Here is a 24,344-nt window from a genome sequence, read left to right on the forward strand (position 1 = left end):
TTTCATCAAAGACCACAAACCAGAAAAGTGGGAAAACTAGACCATACCATGATGTTATGAATTATTTAGGGTAAATGTCAAAATAGTAAGTGAATGAGATAAAGGAGGGGGGCAGGGCAAGAGGAAAAAGAAGAGGAGAAAGCAAGTTAAATAAAAGAAAGGGATTGTTAAAGAGAGAAAGGGAGAACAAGACACTAGAAAAGATAAAAATGAAGGAAACAATTTCCCAGTAATAAGAAAGCTTAAAAACAAAATTAACTAGATGTAAGAATAATAATACTAAAATCATAGTACATTTAAAAATAAAATAAATAAAAACTGAACCAACCATTAAGATAAAAATCAAAATATTCCTACAACTATGGTAGAGAAAACAAAAGGGTCCAAGTAGGGGAATATTGTTCACTAGGTCAATGTATGTATGAAGAGGGATGAAAATTGGAGTGTATTTTAATAGAATAGTATAAACGTTCTGTTGAAGATACAATGCAAAGAATGGAAAAGTACAGAGATAAAGAAAATGAAAAAAGGGTTAAGTATCAGAGTTGCTTCTCTCTGGGGACCTTGAAAACTGGATACCGCTGGTTCTATGCAAGATGGGGTTCATTGGGTTTGGGGACTCATGTATTTCTTGCATGTTCCCTTTGACTTATCTTGCAGGCACTGAGCATCTTTTTCTCCATACTTGTGAGGTATTGTGTCACCACCTCTGTGGATTTCTGAAGCTTGTCTCTTACTGTGTTTGAAAGTCTCCCCTCCCCACTTCTGTTCTGTTTTCTCTTTCATAGGGTCAGGAGAGCTATCCCCTTACCCAGAAGCCTCCACTTTCCCATCTGAGTGAGCACAGTAGCTATAAGAGCTAGCGTGTGAGCACACCTCTTCTCTGCTACCCTTTTCTTGGTCTTTTGATTATTTTTATTTTTATTTTTTTCTCTATGCCATGGCAGTTAAGTTATTCCCAGTGAGGTGTAAACTTCTGGATGAAAAATTAATTTCCAACGGTTTCAGGGGCTTATAACATATTTATTATTTCCTTGTTGAATCTTGTCTAACTTTTTCCACTAGGCTTCACTTCTTGAAGGTTTCCTTACCTCCCACAGTCTGAGAACCCAAGCCTTTAATACACAGGCCTCTGGGGGCCATTGTGGATTCAGACCACAACAGTCTTGAAGGCATTTAATAGTGGTGAAGAGCTGAATTGTGCCTCAACCACTTAGTACTGCTGTGACTTTGGCTGAGTTGTGGATTTCTGTATAATTCATTTCCTCTTACTTGTTAATTGGGAGTCACAATGCCCAACTGCCAAGCTATTAAAAAGATCAAATGAGTTAAGGAAAGTACTTAGTGCTGCAAGATATAGCATCAACAAATAAGACATTTTAGCAATTATTTATAGTGTAAACAAATAAAACATTTTAGCAATAATTTATAGTGTAAACAAATAAAACATTTTAGCAATTATAGTGTAAACAAATACAACATTTTAGCAATTATTTTCAGGTCATTGCCCTGTCCAGTAAGCATTGTTAATCGTGCTGTATTCATTGGTAAGGTGAATGACACACTAGTGACTCTGTTTTCTCAGTCCTTCAATCTAGAAACCACAAACACCATGGTCTCCATGTGTGCTCTCAGATAGCGATGGTGGGTGACAGAGCAGACTTGAGAGGCAAACAGGACCCATTTTGTAGGAAGATTTTTGTATAACAAATAAAGGGGGCATTGAACATCTTGTTAGAAGCTTGTCATTCATTCTGTGCACAATGTAGTACACCTGTCCCAAAATGGGTAATGTAGCTGCTTTGATCCTATGTTGGTTCGGCTCTCAGCCACAACGGGTACTTAATAAATTATCATGAAATAGATAGGTATTCAGGAGCAAACACGTTTATGCTTTGTTGAATGGCTTGCAGTGGATGTTATAAATATAATGAAGGCTGGCTTTGCTGGCCTGACAATTGACAATGAACTTTTTTTTTTTTTAATCTGCAGAGGGGACTGGGTCCTTTCGGGCTGTTCTCTCGGATTAGTGCTGCTTTTGAGGATGAGCAGGTTCAGAGGCAAGGCAGGGGACTGCTTGTACCAACCCTGTTCTATTGCTGGTCATGTCCTTTAATTCCCAGCCCTGTCTTTATTGTGGCTGCTGGGTCTGATCTTGCTCTGCAAGTGTTTCCTTCCTGCTAACCCCTGGGGTTCAGTGTTTGATTAACAACTTCCCCATTTTCTAAGCAGAATGCCTAGGTAAATCCCCCTTGGTTGATACAAGGATCGGCTGTAATTTGCAGCCGCCCCACGAGCCGTGGGTTGAATGGCATCCTGTTTGTGCGGATGTGCTGAAGTTTATAACAAGGGCCCCAGTGCCTGTTCTGAGGGTGTTCTTGGGGCAGTGCCTCCTTTCCAGTAGTGGTCACAGGAGAAACGCCACAGTCGCTGTTAGTGAGTCTTTAAAAGAAAAAAAAATCAGTTTTACAATAAATGGATTTTGCAGTCTTCAAAGCAGTGACCTTGGGTTAGCTGGAATTCTCTGATGCTTTATTGATGTGTCTATTGCTCCAAATATTTCCAGACCCTTCCTTTTTAAGTTGCCTTCAGAACAGAACAGAACACACATTCTCGTGAATATTCTTAAGTTGGCTAATGTGACTTCTTCATATAGAAGGCTCTGCAAAAGAGTGAAGGAATGCCATTATGAAGTTCAGTTTCTGACAGGGCCCTGGCCAGAGCAGGGGGTCCTGCTCTAAGGGTCTGAGTACTTTTAGAAGTCTCCTTATGTTACGAGACTTGGACATTTCTGTTCCCAAACATGAATCCTTTTTGAAATGATGTTTCGATTGAGGCATCATTTCTTTTGAAAACAGTACTTCAAATGATGACCCGTTGCAAGCCTACAGAACACTATGGGATGGTATATGGCAGGCAGGTACACTCCAGTCATGAACACAACACTTTATGATAGGCAGATGTGCTCCTGGCACTAACATGGGTCACTATATGATGGGCAGGTTCACTCCTGGTACTAGCATGAAGCAGACAAGCCTTTGGCTGTGTCTCTTTGCACATGTACCTTTACAAAGCTTCTCTGCCCTGTTCTTTCTCTGGAGGCAAATGTTTTAGATATTGCTGGAACCCCATTCTTCGCCCATCCCGCCCCACCCCTTTCTCAACCCCCCCATTAGTGGTTATGCTTTGTCCTTTGTAAGGGTGTGTTTGGGCTCTTGTTGTTGTTGTATGTATCTCGCTCACCCGTCCTATGCTGTTTTTGAGATTTAACCATGTTCAGTTATTTTTTTACTGCTCTATAGTATTTCAGTATATGAATAAATCTGTTTATTCAACTGGGCACTGGAGATAAAGTTGAGCGGGTGTTACTCTTCATTCTGAAATAGTGATATAATAAGTAACAGGAAGCATGTCTGTTTAGAAATGGACTAAAACTTATCAAGACTAGAACCTAGAACTAGGCTCTAAGAACATATACAACTTCAATTTAGTTGGAAATTTCCGAATGTGCCGTTTTTATTATTACTATGACCAAGTGCCTGGCAGAAGGAAGGATTTATTTAGGATCACAGTTATGGTGACTTTAGGTTGTGTGGTGAACCCTCTCATGGTAGTGGGTGTGTAAGGTGGTGACTTATTATGTCTTTGTCACACAAGGAAGCAGAGATGAAAGGTTCTACTGTCACCCTCAAGGTCTGCCCTTAGTGGCCCAGTCTGCAGCTAGGCTCCATGTCCTGGAAGTTCTACAGTGTCCCCAAAAACCAGTTCATGTGTTCAGATACCAATACTGCTTTCCCAGGTTAAACATTACAGGACTGTGTGGGAATCTTAAATCAGCACCTATAGCTCTGCCGGGTCCTCTCGCAGGTAGGGGTGGGGAAGGGCTGGTTCAGGCGGTCTCCTCCCAGGGCTGAATGGATGGTGAGTGTAAGACTCAGACCTCCCTGCTCTTAGTTACGAGAGGAGAGTCACACACTGAACCTGGAGCCTGTGGAAGCAGGAGCTCATTTTATTGCATTAGGCATGCACTTATATATCGTTTGAGAAAGAGGGTTGGGACCTCAGGATGGGGTGAGGTGTAAGGGCCAATAATATTTCACCACGTCAGCAGTAGCTAGGCAGAGGCAGTTTTGCTGAGTCACTCCTATGTGGAAGTGATAGGCCAAAGACAGGTCGCCAAACTCTAGCCAGGTTCAGGAAGTTCCACTAGGCCTTGTGGGCCTTTTTAGGCCCAACACAGCTCCACAAACACAATAGTCAAGAGGCAGAGGTCTGGGGGTTAAGTTTTGCTGAAAGGTCATCTTTTTGTTCTCAGAAGACAGAGACAGGCCAGGAATGGGCTGATGGGAGATGATGTCTGACTCTTTGAGCCCATGAGCTTGCTGCTCCTTGAGGGGTCTGGCATTGGTCCTTGAGCATTCCTCACAAGTTCTGTCTCTCCCGTTGCCACTGGTAGAGAGTCTTGCTTCCATGGAATCTGAATTCCATCTATTCCTTTTTCCTCCCTGTGAACCATTCCAGGGATTATCTGAGTTGTTTCCTGTGTTTCCTCTAGATTTTAGTTGTCATGGTTTCTGGAATCTAGCGGCCTCTCCTTTGTTGCAAGATCAACTATGATTAGAACAATGATGTGTTATTGCACATGCCCTGGCTTTTATGGAGTATGTTGTCTTGAGAAGCTGCCCTCTAAGTGCAATTCCAACATTCAGAACAAACCCAAAGTATGTTAGTCTCACCTGACAATCTATGATTGCATAATGAGTATACACCTATGTGAGAAGTTGCAATTTTGAGTGGATTTAAATTCAAGAAAAGTCCAAAAAGCAATGGTTTTGTAAAGTAACACAAACTGCTAGATCTTCCTTCTGAGTAGGTCTGCCAGGAACTAATAGGGATCTGGTGTGTGTGTGTGTGTGTGTGTGTGTGTGTGTGTACATGTGTGAAGTGTAGTGGGCAGACAAGCAGGCAGAGTAGCCTGGAGAACCATACCTAAAGCTTATGTGTGGTGCTGGAGAGACAAAGCTCAGCAGTTAAGAGCATGTGCTGTTCTTGCAGAGAACCCAAGTTCAGTTTCCTGCCCTAAGTCAGTCAGGTCATGCCAGCTTGTTGTTCCAGCTCCAGTGGGTTTGTGTATCTGTTTGTGTGTGTGTGTGTGTGTGTGTGTGTGTGTGTGTGTGTGTGTGTGTAGGTTGATATCATTTATTCTCTACCTCCTTTTTTTTGGTACAGTATCTCTCATTAAACCTGGAGCAACTGACTGGGTAAGACTAACTAGCATGGTCTAGGATTCTTCTGTCCTATGCCCTAGTGTAAGGAGTACGGTTTTTCTGCCTGCTGCCTGGTCTGGTCCCGTCGCCCCGCTGCCAGCCCCAAATAACACACTGAGACTCTGTATTTGATATAATTCTGTTGGCCAGGTACTTGTTTCTTATCGGCTAGCTCTGTCTTAAATATTAACCCATTTCTGCTGATCTATGTATTTCTCTTACCGGGGAGCCGGCCGGCATACTGCTTTCTCCCGACTCTCCATCTTGACTCCTCCTTACTACTTCCTATTTCCTCCTTGTCTCCTAGGCCCTCCTATCTTCCTTTCCTATTGGCCAACAGTGCTTTATTCATTAACCAGTATGAGAAACAAATATACATAATGGCATCTCCCATCACCCTAGGGTTATAGACATGGGGTAACATCCAGCTTTCTGTATGGGCGCTAAAGATGAGAATTCTGGTCCTTATGCTTGTGTGATGGACACTCTAACCATCTGTGCTGCCTCTCTAGCTCCAGGACTTTCATGTTGACAAGTTGTTAGAGAAATGTGTCTTGTGCCTGTGTCTACTAAGATGTGGGTTTTTTTTTTTTGGTAAATTATTTTTTATTTTCAAGATTATCATATAATTACATCATTTCCCCCTATCTCTTTTCCTCCCTCCAAAGCTTCCCATGTATGCCCTCGTGTTCCTTTTCAAATGCATGGCATTGTTCTCTTTACACACACACACACACACACACACACATCTAAAACTACAACCTGTAGGGCTGACCATTTGGGTATTGGGTGACTAACTGGGGTGACTAACTGACATGCTATTCCCTGAGGAAGACTTTTTCCTCTCACTGTTCCTTAATTGGCTGCCACTCTATTTCTAGCATTGAGGCCCTGTGAGCTTTCCCCTGTCCACTTTGTGTGTCTATGGATGTCACCATTGTTTACTTCATGTTGAGGCGGCCATGTTGGAAGACTTGATGGGTGTAGCTTCTGCCATTGCCACACAGCACAATGATACAACAAACCATGTTCCTCTGGCTCTTACAGTCTGAGTTCTGTCCCCTCTCCTGCAATGATCTTGAGCCTTAGGAGCAAGAGTTGTGCTGTAGATGTATCCACTGGGACTGGGTTCCAGAACTCTGCATTAGGACAGTTTGTGGGTTTCTGTAACGGTCCCTGTCTGTTTGCTTGATGTGGGGAGAGGAGAACTGCATTTATTTTTGTTTATAAGGACAGATGTTTAGAACATTGTTAGGGATTATGCTGGTTTCAATGGAGACATTTTTAAGACATATTGGCATGCCTGTAGTTTGTGGAAGCCTTTTCTATCTTCTCTTGATTCATTTGCTCATGCTCTGAAATCAAGGTAGGGCTTTGGTGAAAATGGAAATTGTGATTATATTTTTGAACTAGGGTTAAAATGGCTGACATTTTTAATACCAGTTACTGGTTGAGGACATACTCCAGGGTATGTTGCCACAACTTTTTCTCCATCACGATCTAATTTAGCAGCATCTTAATCTGGACTAAAAGATAGTCATATGGAATTTTTCTTGGTGTTTGAGTATCCTAGAATCTTACCTGATGGGCCTAGAGAAGGCACCTGGGTTGTCACTGCTTGTGAATCTCAGCTAATCTGAGAGGCTGAGAAGGGGCAGCAATGCCTAGCCTATCAGTAACCTGTGCAGCTGTGTTAATTCATTTCCCTAGAATCTCCTCAGGGCATAGTAGGTACATTTACTGGGTGAGCTGAGCCTATGATTCTCATCTACATAGAGCTGTCAATCACACAGATGCTAATTACCTTGATCCTTGATCTCCCAGCCAAGTGGGCTTCTGCAGATTCTGCCAGAATCTGGATTTCCAAACAGTCTAATGAGAGGAAAAGGGAAGGACCAGCTTGACAAGGTCTTTGCATGACAGTTGATTCCCAGTAGTCAAAACCTCAGGTCAAGTGCCTCTCTCCTCCTTTGTATCTTAAGGCTGCCAGCCTCTCCCAGGATGAACTGCCTTTGCCCTACCCCCCTTCTGTCTTCCTTGCTGGCCACTGGACAAGTCCAGGGCTCTAAGCTGTGGAGTGAGATCTCTCCAGCTGGCTGGACTTAGCTCTGCCTTAAAGGGGGCCACAGGCATTAATCTGCATGGACTCTACTGGATCGATTTATTCCTTTTTCTCCACCTGGCAAGCTGCTGACTGTTCTCCAAGGTTCAGTGTGTCCCAACTGCCTTTCTCTTTTTACTAGTTTTTGGAAATATTTGTCCATGGACAGGAATATTTATGGAGTCAGTTTCAAGTTTCCAGGCTCAGTGGGAAAGTATGTTGATAATAATAATCACTGGTGTTTATTAAGCAGCTACTATGTGTCAGCAGCCACTGCTTTAGGTACAGGGATATAAAATGAACGACACACAGCCAACCCCCCTACCCCTCCCTCAGATAGTGCTAGGGAGTGATGTGAGATCTGAGGAGGGGAGGAGGTCTGGGTGGAGGTTTGCGGGCTGTTTGTCTTAGGAGGGGCTATTGCAAGAGTATATTTGGGGAAGCAGACAAGAAATCAGCATAATCACTTCTTCCTTGCTTCCAACCCCATCTCACACCCCATCCCATTTCTTTCTTTCTCTGTGCCAGTCTGCGATTCCAGCCTCTACTTTCCATTAGAAGTGACTTCCCTGTTAAAAGGCCAATCTCAACTGCAGAGGATGCCCTTGGCATCTGAGCACCCATTGTTCTCACCCACATCACCAACTCATTCTTCCCATTGAAGCCTTTAGTGTCACCTGTGATCCCTGCCTGCTGTGAGTACTTAGATACCCTGAAGAGAACAACTTTTCTAAACCATGGGCTTAAGTGATGGAGATTCATTTCATGAGCACTCGCCAGGGCTCCAAACTCATTCGCTGGAGCTCCTTCTCCTAAATTGCCTCCAGCGACGCAAGAAAGTCAATTTCCTTTTTTAATAGCTGCGACTCATTTTCGGATTCACGATGGCATGAACCCGGTCCAGTCGGCCGTCTGAGTCATCATTAGGGACTCTATTTAAAATGTGACTATTTCCTTGTATCAGTCAGATCATCCCTATGGGATTAAAATGAGGTGTTCACTAGACTGTCACAGGGGATATTTTAAGTCATAGTTCCGATGAGAATGTGTGGTGGTGGTGGTGGGGGGGGGGTCGCATGAGGGGTAGAATGTGCCCCTTGTGTCTTGACCCTTTGTCTTCCCACCTATCTGCTTCTTCATGGAAGGAAAGGGAGGGAAGGAGAGCTTAAGAATGAGAAACCTTCAGAGGTAGTTAAAACTTCCAACAAAGATAATGAATGCATGGCCCGTGTAATTTCAGGTTTCCTCCAGGGAAGACCAAACACGACATTTGCTTTAAAACTGGAAGGGGCCCTGGTTGGCAGCTATTGGAAAGATGGATGCTAGGTGTGGGAGGAATAAGGTGGATAGGAAGGTCATTTGTGTAAATAGTTCTTCTCTGGTGAAGAAGGGATTTCAATAGAAGGCTGGAAATCCAAGGATAGTCCAAGTTAGATCTTATTCTGTCACTTTGGCTCAGTTGTGTTGGTGACAAGCTCACTGAGATCTGCAACCTAGTTTGACCTTTCCTTTGTCTCACATACCTTCTGGCATATTACAAGGACTCCTTGGAATTTTGATGAATTCGCATTAAGAAGTAGTAGTCGGAGAGGTTGAATGGCTTGGTAAGTGTGTGTTGTCTTTTCTGGTAGTGACCACCAGGTGGTGCCTTCCTAGAATGGGAGCAAATGCAGCCCTGACCAGGGTGGCACAGGAGAGACAAACTATTCCCTAGGGCCCATCCATCACAGTCCATCACAGGTTGACAGGCAAAAGGACTCAACTGTGTGACAGGCGCCGGTTTCCTTTATTTAGGTCAAGTACACAGGTGCACAGGAGTCCTTCCAGAAGGCTTCCCTTTAGGGCTACACCCCATCACTTGTTCTAGCCTAGGCTTACACTGTGTCAGGTGGATTCTCTGTGAGCCATTGTTTATATCTGATCCTCCAAGAGGGCATGTACTCTGTTGTTTCCCTGCTTTCTCTGAAGTTCCCCCAATGTCACTGGGAGATTGTACCCGGTTTTCACTGCTTATGTGTTAAGTATCTGGTAGTCCTGTGGCTCCAGAGACCACAATATAAAAGAATTCAGGTAACATGAAGCCAAGTCATCATGACGGGGAATGATGCCGTTCACATTAGAGTGAACAGATTCCCTCAGCTCTGAGCCATTCTCAGGGTGCTGTGAAAGATTAAATAATTAGCCTGAGGCTTCTCAGCACAAATCAACCTAATGGAAGGCAGTGGTGATTCAGATTGCCCAGAGCTGGGAACAGGGATGCAGGAGTGACTGCATGTGTCCTTTCCTGGGTACATTTGGTAGGGGGAACACTGAGGCAAAGTCCTATAATTCTGTACAGAACTGGAGGAGGGTCACTTGGCCAGGACCCGACTTAGGCAAAACAGCGGAGTAGTTGGACTTGGCCTTGAATCTGTAAAGCCATCTTTCATCAGTGGCTTCAGATCAGTGTGTGAACATCCCCTTCAACATTGGTCTGTCACCCTCCTCTGTATGTTAGGTTCTACTCTTCCTCAGTAAACACTAGATTGTACAGGGCCAATCAAATGAGTTAAGTAGATCAGAAGATCCACTACATATGATTGTTTTGGGGCAAAAAGATCCACTACATATGATTAATCTTGGGGTACCAGGAGTGATTGAGCTACTAGGGTGTTTGAAAGGAGACAGAGTGTGGATTAGTTTTGGGATTGTTTTGGGGGTTGGGAAGTGACATAGAGGACACAGAGTTATGCATTTCAGACCTCACTCTGTTCATGCTGTTCCTTCTTATAGGGCCAAGCATGATCATCCTGGATTTTTTTTTTTTTTTTTGGTCTAAAAATATCTCCTTTGAGGCCTTCTGAACCTTTTTGAGCTATTGATGTTATGGGAGATTTATGAGCCCAGAGCTGGGCATTATTTCAGTTTTCTTCAGAGGAGCCTTGGGAGGCAGACTTTGTTATTCTCGGACACAGGGAAGGTCATAAGTCAGGTCCCGACAAAATCACAGTTGAAAGCCAGGTCTACGTGATTAGAAAGCCAGGCTCTCAGTCAGCATGTTATGCTGTGAGAAGAAAGTAGCAGACTTTGAAAGCTCTCACCCCTTGTAGCACAGCAACATAATTAATTCATCTGCCCATTCTGCTGGGAGCATGGGAACCTCTGGAGATAGGCACTAGAGGTGCAGGATGACCAAAATAGAAGGGCCGGCCACATGACATAGAGTAGACAGTTCCCACACACTTGGGACAAGTCTGATTGTTTTATGGTCATAATGACAAGTAGCCATTGAAGTCACTTTAAATCTGTTTACTTGGTCAACAGCTGTCATAGTGTAACTTGCTTTTAAGCCTGGTTGAATTGACGGAGTTAAATTTTCTTCAGAAAGTCGGTAATCAGAGTCAGGTGGATACTCTCCTAGAACCCATGCCTCTGTGTGCCAGTCAACCAATAACAGCCTTACACAAGAACCCAGAATATCTGAGCATCTGCCTTTAGCAGAACTCCATGCTATACAGAATCTTCTTTGGATCCATGAATGTCTATTGTGTTCAGATGCATTGTAGCCAGCAGAGTCTCTTACTATACTGAGCAATCAATTCATTTTTGTGTTCTGTTTCACCTACTGAGTGATGTTCTCATTGACATAGCAAGTATGTATACATGTCAGAGAGTATAGGGTTAAGAGACTACTGCTCAGATAGTAGGCTAGTGCAGGTGTGTGTGTGTGTGTGTGTGTGTGTGTGTGAGAGAGAGAGAGAGAGAGAAGAGAGAGAGAGAGAGAGAGAGAGAGAGAGAGAGAGAGAGAGAGAGATCATATATGGGGAGTTCAAGAGAGCCTTTTTTTTTTTAAAAAAAAAGAATTGATTCTTTGTGAATTTCACATCATGCATTCAAATCCCATTTATCTCCCCATTCCCTGGAATCTGCCCTCTTCCCTTGCAACCTCTCCACTCCAATCAATACAAATTTTAAAAGAAAAAGACAAAAAAAAAAAAAAAACCCAAAAGGACACAAAGAAACAAAATGTCTCTCTCTCTCTCTCTCTCTCTCTCTCTCTCTCTCTCTCTCTCTCTCTCTCTCACACACACACACACACACACACACACACACTGGAGGTGGATCTTGTCATGGAAGCTGTAGTGTGGCCCATTGAGTCATCCTTTCATCCATCTTTACTTGCAAGTATTCATTGCCATAGTCATTGGTCTGGCCTCTGCTACACCGCTGATAATGGGCTCTCGCTGGGGATCCTATTGAATATCTGTTGTTGACCTGTGTTGTAGCAGTTTTAGATCAGTAGGTTTGTCTCCTTTGCAACAGATGATAAAGATATTGAGGTGGGCCAACACATATCCTTGGTTTTAGACGTGGGTGGTGGCTTGGTTTTAGACCTAGGTGGTGGCTGGGTTGGTCAGCCCGCCAGCTGTCCTCATTGTCACTACCAGGTGAGCTCTCCAGCACTGCCTTGGCCATACAGTGCAGCCCACAGCAAGGAGCAGGGCCAGTTCTACTCTTAGGTCCTTAGATCCAGGTTACCCGCACAACACCAGGGCCAGCTCTACTGTTTTGCCTTGGTGAGGTGCAGGGCCTGCTCCCCCAGTTGCCTGCTTTCCCAGTTGTAGTGGGAATATGAGGGGAAGGGGGATAGTTTCCTGCTCTTATGCCCTCAGGGCTGGCTTACCTGCATACTCCATAACAGGGTCAGCCCAGATGGGGTGTGGGGCCCACTATCCTGTGTGCTGTAGCTGATGAGGGGCAGAACTCATTCTCTCTCTCATGACCCTGGGGCCAGCTCTGTCACTTGCCTTAGGTAGCAAGGGGTAGAGTGGGAAGGGCATCTTTACCTCACCCATTCCACAGCCTGGCAGATGAGGGGGGTAGGGTCAGCTTTATTGCTCTCATATCCTCAGGACTGGATCACCTGCATTCCGACGACAGGATTAGCTCTTGTGTGCTGCCTGTATGGGGTGCAGAACACATTTTAAGAGAGTCTTTTGATGGAGGGATGTCTGTGAAGATTCTCAATTGACATGAGGAGGGACCAGGCAGCCAGAGATCTAGACTTGGAGCTTCCAGAAAGACAAAGATCTTGAGGTAAGAGACATTGTCTCTATGTCTGGGAAGGAGAGAGGAGATGGGAAAGGCAATGAGTGGAGCCTGATCCTTCAGCATCTTGTGGCCTTGGAAGGGTCAGGATTTGAGATTTTTCCTCCAGTTACAAGAAGCAGCAGGAAACTATTCAGAGAGCAGCGGTGACCTCAACGCCAAGAACTGCTGTGTGTATATGCACTTATTGGAGGGAAGAAAGGATGCAGAAGGTGTAGGTGAAGAGTGCATGTTATGTCTTTGTGTGTAGCCACCTTAGTTTTGTTTTCTGTTGCTATGATAAAACGATGCAACAAAATCAATGTCAGTTCAGAGCTCCTGGCAATGGACTTCATTAGGTTTTCATCAGTGGACTGGATAAGTGTGACTCCCTCCTGTGTAATGTGGGGTGGCATCATGCAATCCGCCGAGGACAAAGATGGAACAGAAAAGTAGAAAGTTGTGTGCTCTCTCTTCTGGGGCTGGAACATCCAGCTTCTCCTGATCATGGATATCAGGATTTCAGATACTTTGGCCTTCAGACTTTACATCTTCCACACATAGACCCATTCCCTGCCTTCTATGTCCTCAGGAGTCTGGCCTCCAACTTACAAGTCAGAATGTCAACTCCCCGAGGTTCTCAGACCTTCGAGCTTGACTAAATCATCCCCCCAGATTTCCTGGTTCTCCAGCTAATGGCCACTCTCATGATTTCCCAGCTTCCATAGTCATAGCCATTTGGTCTAACAATCCCCTCCCATCTATGTTGCTATGTGTGTAGCTTCTGTTTTTTCGGGAGAACCCAATTATAATAGATATTAATCACAGTTATGTTAAATACCCTCTGATGACTCTAACATCTGCCTGGTTCTGATGCTTTGCCTCTTCAAACTGTGTTTTTCTTGCCTTTCAGCACACCTTATAACTGCTATTGAAAGCTGAGCATAATGGATTAGGTAATGGGTCCTTAGTGTGAGGTTTTATATTAATCTAGAGTGGATAAATCACAGCCTAGAGTTGGTCTGTGTTTAGTGCTTGTTGTGACTGTGACTGAAAGTTCTAGAGATTCAGATTCCTCTTTTGCTCTACCATTGCCTCTGTATCCTATAGCTCTTGATCTACTTTTATTACATTAATAAAGTGTAGGAGTTAGCTGTGGAAAGGAGAACTGTCAGTCTTTTGGTAGAGCTGTGGCTCGCTCTCTCTCTCAAAACAGTCTTACCTTGGTATAGTAGCATGTATCTTTAATTTCAGTACTCAGGAAGCAGAGGCATGCAGATCTCTGTGAGCTCTAGGCTTGCCATGGCTATATGGTGAGACTCTATCTCAATAAACCAATCCAACCAACCAAACCACTACCACCAAAACCCCAGGTGACATTGTAAAACTACAGAAGGCCAGAATTGAAGAACTGTCCTTTTCTTCCTTTCTTCCAATAGACCAGGATCTGGCAAAGACCACTTGGGGTTAAACACTGGAAAGTGGATCTTGATCCCTGAAAATCCTCTGGCTGTGTTTCTCAGTGGCTCCCATTGTGTACTGGATATTTATGCCCCCTTAAGAATCATATACTGAAGCCCCAAAACTCAGTGCATGGCATTGAGTTGTAGGATCTGCAGGAGATAATTAGGGCTAGATGATGTCTTGTGGGAGGGCCCTGGTCTGAGGATTAGTGCCCTAAGAAAAAGAAGCAATGCAAGACCTCTCTCTCTTCATCTCCTTCCCTTTCTCCATGATTCTATCCCTCTTTCATTCCCCATCTCTCCCCGTGCAGACATGGAAACCAGTACCCACCTGTACGCCAGCATGAGTGTCCTCACAGAGTTTGAATTGGGACTTCATTTTGGACTTGAACCTGCCAGAACTGTAAGGCAACTAGCTGTTGTTGTTTAAACCTCCAGCCTATGTATTTTCTTAGGTCAGCATGATCTGTTTCTTCCTGTCTTTTTACTGGATTCATGAAGGCTCTGTGGGAATCTTAGTGGAAAGCTCACTAATGATTGAAGGTCGTCCCAAGCCCTGGAAAATTGTCATGTATAAGCTAGTCTTGCTTCTACCCGTAACTTGGGGAGATCCCACCCATATGTTCTTCCCTGCTATGACTCCAGAATTTTCTACTATGGTCACTAGAAATTGTTGATGACACCTCAGATTTTCTGACTCTCCAAAATTTTGGGATGGTAGTTTTCTCCAAAACCATAGTTCTTTGATAGGTCAAGGAAATTCATTAGAAACTTCTTGATGTAAGTTTCTAGAAGTGATGATGTCCAAACTCCTTGCACATCAGTGTTGACACTCAAGTCTGTGTCTTTGAGTTGTTTCCTTTGAGCTTCCTAGAGTATTTAGTGCTGTGCAGTCAAGAATATTTTGAGTCTCCCCCACAAGTTGCTAATTAAATAATCCATCTCTTTCTCGGTGATTTATGGTGTTTTCTTTATCACATTAAACACACATACTTTCTTTCATTTGCCTCAGCATTTTCCAGTAATTTTCAACTTAATTATGTTGTCCTTTCTATTTTTTGTAGCTAACCATACCATTTTAATTTTTTTATTATTCATCATATGTTTTGTCAAAAATTAAAACAAATAGCTTCCTTGGTGTCTTCCTTGAAATATCTTATTATCTCCTAAGTAGCCATCCAATAGGTATGGTCAGTTTTATCATCTTCTCCAATCCATTGCTCCCAGGAGCACAATTTTTCATAGCTATAGAAAGATAAGTTCAAAGAACTCCAATATTTCCAACTGCATTCCCTCATAGATGCTTTCGACTAGTGTGATATCTATTGTTTAACTGTGGACCTATCATAGCTTTACTATACCTAAGACCCACATATTATCCACATCTCCATGCTTTACCCCATGCCCTTCTTGGTCCTGGGATTTCATTAAGGACATGTGCATCCATCTGCAGCTTATCTTTGTTGATATTGACCCTGACCACCTAGCAAAAGTAGTCATTGTAAGGTTTCTTTTATCCCCCGCCCCCCTTTCTAGGCTGTACTGTGAGAAACCTGCCTTTAAAGAGGAAGGGCCTTATTGCACCCTTGCATCTATTGGAATTAATTGGATATCTTTGCATAGGAGATGTGTCTTCCCTTCACTTCTTTATCCAACCATCTATTTGTATCAGTCTGGATTCATGAATATTTATGCTTTGAGTTATAACTCAATACAGTCCTTGCCCATCCAATTGTCCAACTTTTGCCATTGAGGATTCTTTCTTCTTTTAATTTATTAATTGTGTCCTTTGACGATTTAGTATATGTATAGAATTAATTCTGGCTACCCCCCCCCGGCGGGGAATCTTCTAGTTGGTTTTTAGTCTATTCTATGAAGTTTAGCATGGCATTTCTTGAACTTATTTCTTATGTTCTTTCACTATAAGATGTTCTAAGATATTTCATGTATCTCATTCTCTGTAGGCATAAATTGGTGAGCACCTACCTGATACCAGGCACTGTGTCAGCCTCTAGGAAGGACAAGAAGAATAAGAGTTTGAGTATGGATGCCAGCATGTATGTTCTAGTCTTAGTCTGGGGTGGCAGGGATGTTAGAAAGATATAATCATTTCTATGAGATAAACAGAAGATGAAGTCAATGGTAATGTGGAGGGGTATTATCCAGAGATTGGTACCTTTCAGACTGTTGACACTGAAGAAGGGCTTTCTGAGGGTTGGCTTCGAGTTGCTTAGATAAGGTGAAGGGGGGAATGTTGAAGATCAATGGGAGGACTGTTTGCTGGAGAAGGTATATCAAAAGGATATGGGTTGACATGTTGGAGAGACAGAAATGGCATGGAAAAGGACTAGCTGGATGAAGGTAGTGATTGGGCAAAAGGGTAGAGGAGAAGGAGAATAGAATTGTAACTAGGCTCTGGTGGTGATGATGGTGGAGCTATATTATGGGATAACATCCCTTGGGTTCTGATGAACCTCTCATTGCAAATGCAATTATCTTTGTGTTCCTTAGGAGGCATTTAAAATATTTTCAATGCTTTGAGGATTTCGTGCAGAATCTTTTGATCACTTTTACCCCAACACCTCTTTCTATTTCTTCCCAGATCTACCCTCACCCTCCTAGTCACTCAACTTTGTGTTCCCACTACCTTCTTAAATAGCCATGGACCCCAATTTATGATGCCTCTATATTCTTGGGTGTATGGCCATCCACTGGAGTGTGGCTGAGTACCAGAAGCCACCTTCTTAAAGAAAACTGCTTCCCCTCTACCAGACACCACTGATGGTTCATAGTTCTTCAATGAGGTATGGTAACACTTGAACCACTTGGCACCTCCATGTGAGAATGTTGGCTGGACAAATCATGTACAGGCAACCACAATTTCTCAAGTTCATGAGTGCAGTGGTCTTGCCATGTCCAGAAGACACTTTTTAACTTTGGTCCTCCCTGGCATCTAGTGCTTATATTTCCAACTCCTCTTGTGTGATGATTCCTGAACCTCAGGGGAGGGATATGATATAATGTCCTACTTGTGGCCGAGCAGTCCACTGATTCCTATTCTCTGCATTTTGACAAGTTGTACCTTTCTACATTAGCCACCATCCACTGCAGAAAGAACTCAGGTTAGGTCTGATAGATGTACTAATCTGTGGGTGAAGAGATATGAATTTAAATGGCAGTATGACATGATGTCCATTTAGCACAATTAGATAAATAGGATCACCCCTGAGCCCTGTGAACTCCTCAACCTTGGGTTCTTGGCCAGATTTGCACTACCAGACATGTGTTTCCATGGAGCAAGTTTTAAATCTAATCACAAAGTGGTAGTTTACCCCCATAACATCTGTGCCACTACTGCGTGTGGTTCATAGAGCTCACAGCTGAGTAAGACTATGGATTGTTTTCTCCCATAATAATCTGCATAGCACCTCCAAGTACTATGAAAGCTATCCAGCAAGGAGGGGACTTTCTGGTCAGCATCAACTTAATTTCTCCATATCCTGTGTCTAATATGTGTGGTGCCTTCAGAAACAGTGTCTTACGATTGAGTTTGGGCGATAACCCAAGAACAATGGCAGCAGCATGTATTGTTTAGGGGAAGGTTCCCAAAACACCTGCGTCTGGAAGGGAAGCATCCCACACCTGACATTGGGCATTTTATTTGGCAACTGGCGGCTTCTGGGAGAAGCATAGTCCTTAGGGGATACATTTGGTGGCTGTGTTTGTTTACTGTGGTGGAAGAGTTGTTTGGGGCAGCAAGTGAAGAACAATCTTGGTTTTAGGGCCAGGAAATTCTGGGATTTCCCAGAACTCTATTGAGATACTGTTTCTCCAGGCTGAGGGGCATTTTTCAAGAAAACACAATAGATGCTGGGTAGGATGCAGGGAGAAAGGAACCAATAGACTATTGGTGGGATGTAAGTGTATGCAGCCACCATGGAAATAAATGCACAGATTCCTCCCACAGCAAAAATAGAACTATGATATGACTCAGCTGTGACACTCCTGGGTATGTACCCAAAGGGACGGAGGCCAGCATGGGCAGAGAGAGCCAGCTGCACACCACGCTTGTTGTGGCACTGTTCTCTATAGCTGAGTTACAGGATCAGCCCAGGTATCATCAACAAATGGATAAAGAAAGTTCAGTGTGTGTACACAATGGGATTTTACACAGTCCTAAAGCACAGTGAGATTATGCCATTTTCAGGAAAGTGGAGAACCGAGGCCCTTAACTCACCCCCCCCCCCAGTATCAAAAACCCTTTTAAGTTGTTTTCTTTGCCTAAGGTGGGAAAGTCCGTGCTACCTCCCGCGCACATCCTTTTAATGGAGAGTGCCTATTTTCCTTTCCATTTTCCTGGCTGCCCCACTGCTTTCTCTCTCCCGTTGCCATTCAACAGAAAGAGACAAATCATGCTCTAGCATGAAACGAGGGAGTTTAGTGGGCTGGTTTTTCCTTTTGATTCAGAATAGAGCTGCACGGTTGGACTGCTTTCCCTCAGATGTTTAGAAGTTTCCAGGCAATCAAAACCCTCACCAGTGTTTGGGATATACTCCAACAGCGCTTATCCTTTGGATGGGGATACTTTGCCTTTCTGCAGAGCTTTTCCTTCCAAAGAGAGGACAGAGAAGTATGAAGTGGTCTTTATGCTCCCTAAAATAGTAGGGCAAACCGTAATTCATCTAAAAATTTAATTGTTAAAATTGTGTGTTATAAGTGGATATTAGCTGTAAAGTAAAAGATAATCGTGCTGCAGTCCTCAGACCCAGAGAGGCTAGATAACAAGGAGGGACAAATAGAATAGATTTGCCCTGGGAATGGGAAATAGAATACATTTCAAGGGCAGATATGGGGCAGGAGAGATTGGGAACAGGAGGGCTCGAGGGTGTGAGGTGTAAATACTTGGAGAAATGACTGGAATTCGGGGACATTTCAGGAGCAAGGGAAACTCCATGGAATCTATGACAGTAAACCCGCAAAGTCGCTTAGTGATGGGGACAGAGAGCTTGAACAGACCACCCTCTGTAACCAGCCAAGGCCTCAAGTGAACCGATTGTGGGAAGCCAGCATAGTCATTAAACTTCATCCTACGTCTTGTGCTACCTGCATCATATTCTGGGACTGGAGCCTAGCAGAACTGTCATCAAAGAGACCAGAGAGACTTCATCCAGCAACAGATGGGAGCAGATTCAGAGTCCCACAACCACACATTGAAGGGAGCTCAGGAGTCCTGTGGACAGGGAGGGGAAGGATCAGAGACAACCAGAGGGGTCAGGGACACCAGTGAGAACACAGCCACAGAATCAACTGAAGGGACTATTGGGGGCTCCCAGAAATCAGGGAGCCTGTAAGCATCTGACCTAGGTCCTCTGTATATATGTTATAGCTGAGTAGTTGGTGTTCTTGTGGGATTCCTAACGGTGGAAACAGGGATGGTTGCTGATTCTTTTGCCTACTTATGGTTTCCTCTTCCGTGAAAGAAGAAAAAATGCATGCATGTGTGCATGTGCGTATGTGAAGTGTAAGTGTGTAGGGAAGAGTGCAGGTGTCTGTGGAGGTCAGAAGAGAGAATCAGATCCCCCGGAGCTCCAGTAACAGGCTGCTGTGAGCTGCCTGGCATGGTCCTGGGAACTGCACCTTGGCTCTCTACACTAGCAGCAAGCAGTCTTAACCATGGACCCATTTCTCCAAGCCACGCCCCCCATAATTATTCTTAATCTATTTGATAAACCTTTTAATTTGACCAATAATGCATGACAATTATAGCAGTTAAAAAATAGTGAAGAGGTAAAAACAAAATGCAGCGCAATCCTATAACTTGGGTATCAGTTCCCACCCGTTTTCCTTGTGAATTCTGTAGACCATTGTTGATTATGCTTCTTGCTCATCAACTATCAAGAGACTAACACAGTTTTCTTATGACGATGATGCTCTCTTCTGGCCAGAATGAATTCATTGAGTTGTGAAGTCCCAGACCTAATAGGAAAACAAGGGCTTTATTCTCTTAGATGGAAAGGAAACAGAAGAAGATAGGAGAATAAAGACATTGGCTTCCAAGTGCTTGTGTTCTAATTTTGAGACAGAAAATGTTCTTTAACTCTTGCTTTCATGATTCAGTCTTAAAAATAAATAGGGTTAGGTCTGGGGATATCGCTAGCCCCATGATAGAATATGTGATTTGCAGATGCCAAACCAGGGGTTCTCAAACTGTGGGTCATGACCCCTTGGGAGTTTCCAAATGACCCTTTCACAGGGTCAAATATAAGATATTCTGCATAGTAGGTATTTACATTATGATTTATAACAGTAACAAAATTACAGTTATGAAGTGGGAATGAAGATAATTTTACGGCTGGGGGGGTCACTACAACATGAGGAACTATGTTAAAGGGTTAGCATTAGCCCCTGGGCTTAGAATCCAGAACCCCCAATCCCAAATCCTTATTGAATGCAACATGTTTTAAAAGATGAATTTTGGGCTGAAGAGATGGCTCAGCCGTTAAAGGCTAGGCTCACAATCAAAAATATAAGATGATTAAAAAAAAACTAACAAAACTTTGCAAAAAATAATGGCTAGAGATGTAAAAGGGGGAAGGGGATAGAAAATGGCATGACCAATGAGGGACTATCATCCTGGAGGGCTTATTCTATGGAAAAAATAAGAGATAATGAAAAATGAGAGATTTTAAAATCACAGCATGGTTAAGCTACAGGAGACTAGATGGAGATGGAATAGGAAAGGGAACTCTATCTTACTATCACTCAAGCGGGACACCACTATAACTTGTTTCAAGTTTTTATAATCATGTTGTCTTAATTAGGGTTACTATTGCTGTGATGACACACCATGACCAAAGCAACTTGGGGAGGAAAGGGTCTAACAGGCTTACACTTCCATAGCACTGTTCATCATTGAAGGAAGTCAGGCAGGAACCTGGAGGCAGGATCTAAGCTGAGGCCATAGAGGGGTGCTGCTTACTGGCTTGCTCCCCCATCAACCACTAATTAAGAACATGCCCTACAGGCTTGCTTACAACTGATCTTATGGAGGCATTTTCTAAATTGAGACTTCCCTCCCACTCTGATGACTCTAGCTTGTGTCAAGTTAACATAAAAGAAGCCATTACACATGTGAGGGTCAGGCACTTTTCACTGTATTCCTATTTGATTTCTTAAAAAAAAAAATCAACCAATGTGTATATTTTGAAATTGAAAGAGTAAAACAACAAAGATAAACACATGATTTATATGAAACAGCAATATACAATTCTACTAGTAAAGCTTCTGTTATTTAAAAGATTAAGTCAGATTTATTCATCTTTTTTAACATGTGAGTGCTTTGCCTGCATGCATGTCCGTACACCACTTGCGTGCTTGGCGCCTGTGGAGGTCAGAAGAGGTCATTGGAGTCCCTGGAACTGGAGTTACAGAACCACTCCACGAGTACTGGGAATCAAACCCAGGTCCTCCAAAGAGCAGCAAGTGTGCTTAGCCACTGAGCCATCTCTTTGGCCCCCAAACATTTCTTATTAGAAGCCATGATTCAAATGTGAAGAGGGGAGTTGGGCTCCACAGGGTTTCTGAGAAAAGGGCCCAAGACCAAGCAGATGGCACAGAGATGAAAAGCACCAGTCAAGCCAGGACGTGAGAGTCTAGACAGAAACTCATGGTGTCGTGTATAAACCTTATGCATCCTGAAATTAGCAGAGCTATGGACTTTACATGCGGAAAATGGGTGCAAACTGGAAAAACCAGGCTGTTAAGAGAGAGAAGAAATTCAAAATGGGACAAAGAAACAGAAAATTGGGATAATTAAATGGCTTGATAGTATGTCTATTTTTTTTTATGAGGTTGTGCCTCATGTATCCCAGGCTAGCATCACAGTAGGTAGCTGAGGATAGCCTTGAATTCCTGGTCCTCCTGCCTCCACCTTCTTGGTTTGTGTGGTCCTGCAGTGTGAACAGGATGTGCTAGACAAGCGCTCCACCAACTGAGCTCCATGCTCAGCCCCTAAATGCTTTTGTTTATTGTATAAAAAAACAAACATAGCTTAGAAAAGTCTCTATTTACCAAAGAACGCTGGAAAAACAGGGCTCCTGTGGTTGAGAGGATTGGGGGTAGGGAAGGTGTAGGTGGCTTATTCCAACCATAGGATTGGGTCATAACCCAGGGGCGGGAAGGATGGGTTTCAGTGCTCTGACATTTTCTTGTGGGAAAATCCCATAAAATTGAAAACTTCATGATAAAGGCATTATCAGGCGATCTGTCAGTTTTACTGTGCCAGCTGTTAACTCCCCTTATCAGGGAACTAAGACTGCTGGTGTTTCCAACTCAATAAACCACAGTGGTCTGACCCCAAAAATGATTCTTCTATTGGTCTTTTTTCTTAAAGCAACCCTTTCCTACCTCTGTAGATTTGGGTCTGGAAGAAAAAAAAAGTAAGCAGAAGATTCGCTTCTTGTCATTGTCATAACTCTGGGAGTGGTCAAGGTCAGCTAGGAACTAGTGCAAATGTCAGTCAGGAGCTGGTTGGGAAGGGAGGTGGGCAGACAGAGCCTGGCAAAAAAAGCTTCCAGAGCATCAGGCCTACCTTTGCTAGCACAGGGACCAAAAAGAAACCCACGTTTAAACTAAATGGTACATTGTCATTTTTAAAAGCTCTGAGGCTATCCGTACACCCCCTTTAAGAAATAGCATTGTGACATCATTTCAGTGGGCAATCATGCTTTGGTTCCTTCATCGATTACCATAGAACATATCTGTGTTCTGAGTCATCAGAGATTTTCCCAGGACAGTGTTGGTGGCCAGAGGGCAGTAGCTGTTGTTGCCACCTCCCCATTCATGCTTGCTCATAACTGGCTGATTGGAAATGATCGTGAAATCCATACAAATTAACCCAGGGAGGACTTCACTGGCAAAGCAGAGGAAAGGGGTCTATTCTAATACATGGTGCTGTAAACAGGTCAAATGAGTAGTCAGTGTCGAACCTGTGTGGGAGCCCTCGTGTACCAAGTACTCAAAGAGCTAGATTCTCTGAGTCTCGGATGTTTCTCCTGATGTCTGTGTAAGCTGTGAGGCAGTATTTGTTTGTTGCAGTGGGCTCTGGATTCAACCTGCAGTTTTGAATTGAGTCTAGGGCGAGACTTAGGAATCTGCAGTTTATCCAATGTGGTCTCCAATGTGTGTAAAGCCCCCCTAATGCTTTAGAATCCACTGTTACACTCTTAATGGCCCAGATGTATCTGCAGGTAGATGTTTGCTGTCTTTCTTATGTTTTATGCCATGCAAAATAGGAATTTCAAAAGTTATTTTTGGTAGGGCTAGAATATGGATTTTCAAATTCATCAAAGCCTGGTTGTGTAAGGAGAAACATTCTATTCTAAATTCCACAAAATTGATCTTAAGATGACCTGCTGACTCAAATGCTAAACAGATCTGTCTTCTCTCTGACCACTGCCAGTTGGAATCTATAACCTTGTGCTTGGGTGTTCAAATGCTTCCTGAAAGCTGCAAACATATTGGATGAGAAAGAGCTAACCATGTCAGTTGGCTTGAAATGGAGGAGACTGAGAAAAGACAAGATGATTCTGAAAAATGTCCCATTACAAAGTAGAGATGAGATAAATAAAACCATCCACAGCTCCTATGGCCTGTCTTTTGGTGGAGGGTATCTTGCCATAAATAACTCTGCCTTCCCTAGCCAACAATATGGATAATCGATAAGGCCACTCTGCCGGATAGTTCCTGCCATACAGACATTAAGGTACATTAATTTCTTATAGAAATATAAAGAATATCACCCTCAAAAGATCTGGGAAGTGTGGATTTAGAAGTTGGAGTTCTCTGATATTGTTTGACATTTCCCTCCTTTCATGATTATCCATTCTTAGTTAGCCACACTAGGGGATGTGTGATTGGCAACATGAAGGAACCCCTGTGCTCCAACATTGACAGTGTCTCTTTTACCCCAATCCTTGCTTCTAACATGAGAAAGAACCTGGAAGATGGAATGATCCTAGCAAATTAAGTATTTGAGTTCTACTAACATAATATAAAGTCTTGAAGTTTTTTCTCATTGCTGATTTTGTTGTCTTCCCAGATAATTTTTCCTCCATCTTTGCAACTGTGGTACATAGAATTAGACTAATCATGAATTTAGAAATATATATATATAGAAATATATATATATATATATATATATATAGTGTGTGTGTGTATGTGTGTGTGTGTGTGTGTGTGTGTGTGTGTATCTGCATGTGCCACACATGTTGAGGTCAGAGGACTTCAGGAGAAATTCTGTCATATGGGTCCTGGGAATCAAACTCAGGTTATCATGCTTGGTGGCAAGCATCTCTGTCCATGGAGCCAATCCCCACTACCTGTGTCCAGCCATCTTTTATTTCATTTATATTTAAGTAGAGACCTGTCTCATGCATGGCTTGTATA

General features: G+C 43.2%; 1 protein-coding gene across 9 annotated transcripts in view; it reads left to right on the plus strand.

Annotated features, from left to right (window-relative positions):
* The window catches only part of Rgs6 (regulator of G protein signaling 6), a 482,896-nt gene that overhangs the window by 66,421 nt on the left and 392,131 nt on the right, over positions 1 to 24,344 (plus strand). The window lies entirely within an intron of this gene.

Source organism: Phodopus roborovskii, unplaced genomic scaffold (genome assembly GCF_943737965.1).
Source record: "Phodopus roborovskii unplaced genomic scaffold, PHOROB, whole genome shotgun sequence".
Classification (NCBI taxonomy): Eukaryota; Metazoa; Chordata; class Mammalia; order Rodentia; family Cricetidae; genus Phodopus; species Phodopus roborovskii.